This window comes from Rhinoraja longicauda, chromosome 8 (assembly GCF_053455715.1).
Source record: "Rhinoraja longicauda isolate Sanriku21f chromosome 8, sRhiLon1.1, whole genome shotgun sequence".
NCBI lineage: Eukaryota > Metazoa > Chordata > Chondrichthyes > Rajiformes > Arhynchobatidae > Rhinoraja > Rhinoraja longicauda.
Window position 1 is genome coordinate 52,050,706 of NC_135960.1, and position 9,674 is coordinate 52,060,379.

Consider the following 9,674-nt stretch of genomic DNA (forward strand, 5'->3'; position numbering starts at 1 on the left):
GAGGAGAGAAGGAACTGCCCAAGATCCAAAGCATACCTCATCTGTGAAACACGGTGATGGGAGTGTTATGGCCTGGGCATGTATGGCTGCTGAAGGTACTGGCTCACTTGATTGATGATATAACTGCTGATGGTAGTAGCATAATGAATTCTGAAGTGTATAGATACATCCTATCTGCTCAAGTTCAAACAAATGCCTCAAAACTCATTGGCCGGCGGTGCATTCCACAGCAAGACAATAATCCCAAACATACTGCTAAAGCAACAAATGAGTTTTTCAAAGCTAAAAAATAGTAAATTCTTGGGTGGTCAATTCAATCACCCGATCTGAACCCAATTGAGCATGCCTTTTATATGCTGAAGAGAAAACTGAAGGGGACTAGCCCCCAAAACAAGCATGCTAAAGATGGCTGCAATACAGGCCTGGCAGAGCATCACCAGAGAAGTCACCGAGCAACTGGTGATGTCCATGAATCGCAGACTTCAAGCAGTCATTGCATGCAAAGGATATGCAACAAAATACTTAACATGACTACTTTCATTTACATGACATTGCTGTGTCCCAAACATTATGGTGCCTGAAATGGGGGGGGGGACTATGTATAAACACTGCTGTAATTTCTACATGGTGAGACCGAAATGTATAAAAATGGTCTTTATTAAAATCTGACAATGTGCACTTAAACCACATGTGATTTTTTTTTCTATTACAAATCTCAAATTGTGGAGTACAGAGACAAATAAATAAATGATGGGTCTTTGTCCCAAACATTATGGAGGGCACTGTACGATATGGTATACACTGCCGGTAGTTTGGTGGATACAGACATTAATAAACTTCTAGTGCAATTTGTTCACACACTTGGAAGTGAAAATATTGCCAGGATTTGATGAAAGGTCAGAGAGTAGGGAGGATGGTTGCCTGGGTACTGGAATAAGTGGATTATATTTTGGAAAATAAATGTATACTTGATGAACCTGCAAAAGATGGAAATCCAAATAAAATGTCTCCTGTGGCTTACAATTTAATGTCTATGAATTCCTTTTCAAATTGTGTTATGGGATTATCACTTTGTTGCAAACTCCTGCATCACTAGGTAAGTACAGTTTACTTTGTGGAAATTCTGTTTCACATTTCTGAATGGTACCTATTACACTGGTGAGTCTTGACACCATATATAAAACCCTTTTTAATTTCTTATGAAAATTTTACTTTGTCAAAAATTATTTGCTCCCACCATTAGCTTAGTCAGTAAATATAAAACTATAATGGTTCTTTTATTTCTCACATGTTCACATTTCAAAACTTTGAAGTTTTGAGTCTTGATTTTGTTTTTCTTTATTTTACTCACCTTCCTGATTTACATTTCGATAGAATTAGTCCTTGCCTTTCGTGGTCTTTGGGTTATTTGTGCACTTTGTGTATCTGATTACAAAAAGCGTGGAAAATGATGCCTTTCAACTAAAATTCAAGGTGAGTGAAGGAACCACAAATTTCAGTCGTTATCATGGCCACTGTCTTATTCTTAGACATATATATTAATAATATCAACAATTACAGATTTAGCTAGAGTTTACATTGCAATACAATTTCAGGTACCAGCATTAAAATAGCAAGATAATAGTGCAACTATTTTAATATTTATTTTGTTCATTTAATATTTTTAAGGCTCAACATTACAACGTATTGAAAATGAACATGATTACATATCTGTAATCCCTCATCTGAGAAGCCTACATCTGGGGTAACCTCATTGAATCCCATTCATTGTAAAACACTTCCTGGCCAATCCATGCTATATCCATTACATCTAATTAGGAAATTCCCTATCTAGAGACTTTAATTTATTATATTTTATTCCTAAGACATAAGCATATGATAAGAATCCAGAGTGATGGTGAGAAGCAGAGACATGAATCATTGCAGCTAACCCAGTGGTGCATGCTACAATCTCCATTGAAAAGTCTTGAAAATCTCACAGTGTTATTCACATAAATTCATGGGATTTTTAACCAAAAACCTACAAAAGCTGCAAATATGACATAAAGACAGCAAATACTGGAAATGCTCACCATCAGCTTTTGCAATTCATGGGCAATTGATGCAGGTCTTGCCAGTAGCATTCACAAACAAATTTTAAAAACTACACATTTGCCCAAATTAATGCGAGACTGGTTCATCAACGGAAAATTAATTCTATCCACATTTTCTTTATCCATAGATGCTGCCTGACCAGCTGCTTCTGTTTTTATTTCAGTAGATTTTAAATATTGACTGTTCACATAGACATCGACTGGCATGTTGGATTTGGCCACTTAAATTGGTACAGCTGTGTCTTTTTAAAATTGTTTTGTAAATGTTGTGGCATTGGCAAGACATTGCCCATGGGATCACTGATCTTCGCAGTTCCATTGGGTAGGGAACACTGATGGAATAGTGATGTACTGCAATTGCAAGTCAGTATAATTTATGACTTTAAGCATGGTGGAGTAACAGTAAAAATAAATTGTGCTATGAAGAGCAAACCCCTGTAGTAGATACAAAATCCAACATTGTTGACAGCAAATTCCAGCACATTATTGTTTCATAGTACAGAGATATGATTTTTACATTGGATTTATGTCTTTGATCTTATTTATATTATAGAAATAAACAGAACATATTTCATTAACTTCAGTCAAATATAAAATAAAATAAGCATTTGACGTATCAATCCAGCTTATTTATTTTTGTAGACATTTGTGGCATTGGGGATGACAGTGATCACACCAACACAGTTGGGTGAACTCATGTGGTATGTTTTATTTGCAGTGACAACTAATCCAGGACTGCATGGGAGTGCTGTCCCTCATCGTCACGAGACATGTGCAGTGGTGTTGGGATCCCGGGCTTGTCCCAGCAGCTCAGTCCTGGTCGAGAAGGAGGAGGTGTGGCAATCTCAGGCTTGTTCCTGCTGTTCACACATGCCCCGAGGAGAGGCTAGCAGTCTCAGGCATATCCCGATGGCACAGCTTTGGGCTTGAAGAGGCAGCGCTGGTGGTCTCTGGGTTATCCTTGTGGATCAGTCTTTGCCTCTGTGTGTGTACGTAGTTCCTCATTGTCCATTGGCGTGAAGAGGCACTGGCATCTCAGGCTTGCCTCTGCCACTCAATCTTAGCCTCAAGAGGTGCTGGCTGTCTCGGGCTTCTTCCCAGCAGCTCAGTCCTGACCACATGATGGCACTGGTGGTCCTGGGTATGTTCCAGTGGCTCAGTCTTGAACCTGCGACAGGGGAACACAACTAGCAGGGAGGCGCTCCACTTTGCCTCCCTTCCTCCCACCTTTATGCCTCCTCTCCTGCTTTTCCTCTCATCTTTTCCCTTCTAGCTAGAGAGCTTGGGTTTTATAGGGAGCAGGCTGACAACATTCAAGCGGCCAACCAATATCAGGTAATTGGTCCCAGCTGTTATTAATGAGAAATGGTCCTCCTGGCCTGTCAGCCGGTGATAAGGAACATGGCGGCCTCCGAGGGACAATTATTTGTACAAGTGCCTGCATTTCCCAGCAAGTTCCAGCATGTTATACTGCCAGCATACAATTTTGTTCACTTTGTTTCAGCAAGACATATTTCTGTTTAGTCAGTAAACTGAACCAACATAGATGAAGCTTTTCTTCATTACATAGAGTCATCGAGTGATACAGTGTGGAAACAGGCCCTTCGGCCCAACTCGCCCACACCGCCAACAATGCCCCAGCTACACTAGTCCCACTTGCCTGCGCTTGGTTCGTATCCCTCCAAACCTGTCCTATCATGTACTTGTCTAACTGTTTCTTAAACGATGGGATAGTCCCAGCCTCAACTACCTCCTCTGGCAGCTTGTTCCATACACCCACCTTTGTGTGGAAAGTTGCCCCTCGGATTCCTATTAAGTCGTTTCCCCTTCACCTTGAACCTATGTCCTCTGGTCCTCGATTCCCCTACTCTGGGCAAAAGACTTTGTGCATTTACCCGATCTATTCCTCTCATGATTTTGTATACCTCTATAAGATCTCCCCTCATCCTCCTGCGCTCCATGGAATAGAGACCCAGCCTACTCAACCTCTCCCTAAACTCACACTCTAGTCCTGGCAATATCCTTGTAAATCTTTTCTGAACCCTTTCAAGCTTGACAATATCTTTCCTATAACATGGTGCTGAGAACTGAACACAATATTCTAAATGTAGTCTCACCAATGTCTTATACATCTGTGAGTCTGTTTTACAAACAGACATGCAAACTTTCGGCCTTGCAGATAATGTACCAAAATAATCAAGGTTTTAAAAAGGACTTTTAATACACAATACTAAAGTTGCCTGCAAAATTATCTTTGAGTGGTAGTAAAGATGGCCAAACTACTATCGTAGATGCTCAAAGGACTGATCCCCCATAAATCCCATTCCCAAAATCTATGCAACTTATTCCCTATCAAATACCCATAAACACCACCTTGACTTCTGTATCCTCACCTACACTACCAACCAGCACATCTTTGGAATGCTGAAGGAAGGAAAATGGAGCACCTCAGGAAGGTATATGCATTAAGAGGGGAAATGTGCAAACTCCACACAGTCAGCACCAGATAACATGGGTTGTCTTCAAGAGACATCCGCGCTGCCTGCTGCACTATCATGCCAATGAGCTCCAACTGATTTTTTTAAGTTACACTCAGCCATAATTAATGATTATGAAACAAACCAGTCCGAAAACAAACGAAGAAACTAGGAACTACAGGTGCTGGTTTACAAAAAAAGACACAAAGTGCTGGAATAACTCAGTGGGTTAGGCAGCATCTCTGGAGAACATAGATACATAGATAGGTGATCTTTCAGGTCGGGACTCTTCTACAGACTACTTTGTGTCTTCAGTCCCTGATCTGACCAGCTGAGTCACTCCAGCACTTTGTGCCTTTGTTTTCTAAAACAAATTGCAATTATTTCACACGAAGAATTCAAAATAGATTGGATGGTAAGAAAAATTGTTAAAATATTTATGATATTGTATCTTCCTCCTTATTCACATATGTCCCAGTCTTTATTGATCCATGTAAATTATGTTTCAAAAGCTAATTAAACATTGTGCTTTTCATATCCTGATTTGTAATATAGAAAAAGGTTTTGATTGGCGATTAAGCCAGCCTGTTTACATCACATCTGTTGAACACCATGGATTCCCCTGAACTAATAACATATGAAATATTGTTGGAAAGAGAAAATCTTGAGCTACTCTCAACGGTATGGAGTTCCCAATAAGACTCGTGCATGCCAATACCAGGAAGTTGCAGGCAAAATTTGAAGTATGGATTATCTCCCAGGATCCATGGTAGGATTCCGAACAGTGAGTTTAAAAAGAAAATTGAACACCAGTTGGTTAATGGATTGTAGAATGTCTGTGAACATGTGAAATGAGTACATTTATTTTTTAACTTTACATGCAGCAATGATCATAATTTTTTTAATGGTTTATTTGGTTCAGACTAAATGAAGCCATCATGTGCAAAATGAATTTTGTTTTCCCATTTTGTAAACTGCAGAATATATTTCTACATGACTATATATATATATATATATATATATATATATATATATATATATATGTGTGTGTGTGTATATGTATATGTGTGTGTATATATATATATATGTGTGTGTATATATATATATATATATATATATATGTGTGTGTATATATATATATATATATATATATATATATATAAACATAGCACAAAAAGTAAGGAAATTTGTGTTTGGTAGATTATTTCTTTGTTGTAACAATGCTTCTTGGCAATAAATCTTATACCGTTGGAAAGCCTGTTTATTTCCCTTTTAAATGGTGCCACATTTGTAAGGAACATGCATTTGTGGGATGAGCAGCAGAGCTGAGTATATGGGTTGCGCCCATGAAAAATTTGCCAAATCTTCTCTGCCAATGCCAAACAGCTTATCCTGCTGTTGCTATTGATTCTTGTTTTGAGCTTCTGGTACCCCCAGGTGCACCTACTGACCACTGTAGCAGGGCCCATGCTCACAGATGCTGCCAATCAGGCACCTGATTGTCAGCACCTGGGGGTACCAGAAGCTCAAAACAAGAATCAATAGCAACAGCAGGATAAGCTGTTTGGCATTGGCAGAGAAGATTTGGCAAATTTTTCATGGGCGCAACCCATATACTCAGCTCTGCTGCTCATCCCACAAATGCATGTTCCTTACAAATGTGGCACCATTTAAAAGGGAAATAAACAGGCTTTCCAACGGTATAAGATTTATTGTCAAGAAGCATTGTTACAACAAAGAAATAATCTACCAAACACAAATTTCCTTACTTTTTGTGCTATGTTTATATAAAACAAAATGTCCTGGATAAAAAAGGGAAGGTGAAAAAAAAGATTGGAGGCCAGTAATGATTGGGGAAGAAATTGGATCGTTGGAAATAGAGGACATCCTAGAGGGGGGGAGGGGGGGGGGGGGACTGAATCTGTTTAATTAGTTTTGATAAACAAAAGGAAATTATTTCATGACCTGAGGTTATGCAACAGGAACAATTGTTCAGGGTGGCAAAAGAGATGTACAAGAATGATGGTATAGAGGTGGATAATATTAATTACCCCTAAATCAATTAGAATAATGTAAGAGTAAAGACAACGTTTTTTTTTTTACTGAGTTCAGAAAAGCTTTGGCCAATTGATTCCCATCCCAGCAGAAAGGACATATTGCTGGATCTGGGGATTGAAGTATGCCAGGTTGAATCAGTGTCTCAGAGAGAATGCTTCTCCAAGAGTTATCACCATTATCATCAATGATTAGATTAATAATGGAGAAGGATAGGGAACAATCTAAAGTCAAACATCTAAATTGGAAAAGGACTAATTCCAATGGGATGAGAAAAAGAAATGGAACCAAAATTTGCCAGGAGTAAGAGCAATGAGCAGGAAATGGTTCAGTTACAGGTTAGGTACAATCCCACAAGAAAGAAAGATAGAGGAACCACAACTAAGAATCCTTAAAGCAGGAGGTAGAGAATATGATGAAATACTAAAAGCAGTTCTTGATGTGTGAGAACTGGTTTGAATACAATAAATTAGAGGGTAAGTCAAAAGGAAAATAAGAGAGTTGAGAAGAAAAAAGATTGGATTTAAAAACACAATGATAAATAAATCTGCAGGACCTAATCAAGTGTATTCTAGGACATAGTGGGAAGCTCGTGAAGAAATTGTGGGTTCTGATAGATATATTTGTAGCATTGATAGCCACAGGTGAGGAACCAAAACATTGGGGGGTTTGGCAATTGTAGTGTCTCTATTTAAGAAAGGCTGCAAGGAAAAAAATGTGAACTACAGACCAGAAATATCAGTTGTGGATGGTGAATCTGTGGAATTCATTGCCACAGAATGTTATGGAGGCTATGTCTTTGGGCATTTTTTAAAACGGAGATTGACAGGTTTTTAATTAGTAAGGCTGTCAATGATTACGGGGAGAAGGCAGGAGAATGCGGTTGAGAGGAAAAGATAGATCAGCCAGGATTGAATGGTGGAGTCGACTCAATATGCAGAATGGCCTAATTCTGCTCCTATGTCAAGTCAAGTCAAATTTATTTGTCACATACACATACACGATGTGCAGTGAAATGAAAGTGGCAATGCCTGCGGATTGTGCACAAAAAAGGAATTACAGTTACAGCATATAAATAAAGTTAATAAGTTACTATAGTGTAGTCAAAAATTTAGTCTCTGGGGTTATAAAAGTTGACAGTCCTGATGGCCTGTGGGAAGAAACTCCGTCTCATCCTCTCCGTTTTCGCAGCGTGACAGCGGAGGCGTTTGCCTGATTGTAGCATCTGGAACAGTCCGTTACTGGGGTGGCAGGGGTCCCTCATGATCTTGCTTGCTCTGGATCTGCACCTCCTGATGTATAGGTCCTGCAGGGGGACGAGTGTAGTTCCCATGGTGCGTTCTGCCGAACGCATTACTCTCTGCAGGGCCATCCTGTCCTGGGCAGAGACTTATGAAGTTAGAGGATACTATTCTTAGATTCAGAATCCAAATGCATTTGTCAAAGCAAGCAGTTATTAGCGATAGCATGGGTTTGTGTGTGGAAAATCTTGTCTCGTGAACTTAATAACGTTTTTTGAAGAGATAATATATTTACATATTGGGCTCCCTCTGCCATTCAATAATATTGTGGCTGACCCAATCATAGCCACAACCCCATTTACCTGTGCATTCCCATACTCTTTGACATTCCTGTAGATCAAATGTCATCTTCCCCTTCAATAAATTCACAACATCTGAGAGAAAATCGCTTCTCAAATCTTTGTGTTAAATAGATGATCTTGTATTCTGAGACTAAGGCCTCGGGTCTTAGACACCCCAGAAGGGGAAACACCCCTCAGAATCCTATATGCTTAATTAAGATCTGCTCTCATTCTTCTAAATAGATATATGTCAATTCCAGCATCTGCAGTTCCTTGTGTCTATATAAATGCAAGTTCTCTCTTTGACATTATCATGTCTGCACAAACACAAACTTGGATCATGCAAATGTTGTATTATTCCCAATATTCTTTTCATTCCTAGGACTGGTTTCGTTCAAGTACACAGCATTTTCTATCACTGTCAAAACCTTTTCGCACCATTTCTGAACTTCTAATCTATGCTGTTGCTGCTTCCAAATTCTTCATTAACATTTTTTATGTCAGTCACCTGAGGCACACAAGTTCCGTTGCCCAGAAATTGTCCTTGCAGTAAGATTCACTCTCCCATCACTTCGATACTTGCTGATCCCCACTGGTCTGTATCTTTGTGTTCAAATCGATTTCCTGCTCTTATTTTGCAAATCTTTAAACATATTCTCCCCTTGTTTTGCACAATTTTTTTCTTTACTGTTCCAATATCCTTTATTCCATCTTCCATTTTTCTAATTCTCCATTATTATCCCACAATGGGTGGCAAAATAATTACGTTTATGCTTTTGAATTTCTCAAGCATTGTTGAAGCATTGTTGAATCTTTAGACTGAAAGTGTGTTAATAAAATCTAAGAATGCTCTACAGTATTCACCATTTTAAAAACTGAATCTAAAAAAAATATGCATAAAGAGCCATTTTCTCAGATTTGTAGCCTGGGTTTTTGCACATGTTTTCTAACACTACTGAACATAATGGAAGTGCTAGCATGTCAGCATAAAAATAGGGATCCTGCAGGATGCATTTTTACTGCCTTCTCACGCTGTCATTTATCAATGGGAGCACGTGCAGTAACATATTTTAATTAGCATTTCTGAATGCACACCTGCTGATGCTAATTTCAAGCTTTTTGTAATGAGAAGACTGGTGGTTTCTCATCTAAAGTCCAGAATGACACAAGTTACTTATTGAAGCATTGTCAGGTAATCTGCATGAAAGGCACAACATGTCCTTCCAGAATATCATCAAAATCCAAAAGAAAATCAAATTGCTATGGAGGGCGTGCAGCGTAGGTTCACTAGATTAATTCCCGGAATGGCGGGACTGTCGTATGTTGAAAGGCTGGAGCGATTGGGCTTGTATACACTGGAATTTAGAAGGATGAGGGGGGATCTTATTGAAACATATAAGATAATTAGGGGATTGGACACATTAGAGGCAGATAACATGTTCCCAATGTTGGGGGAGTCCAGAACAA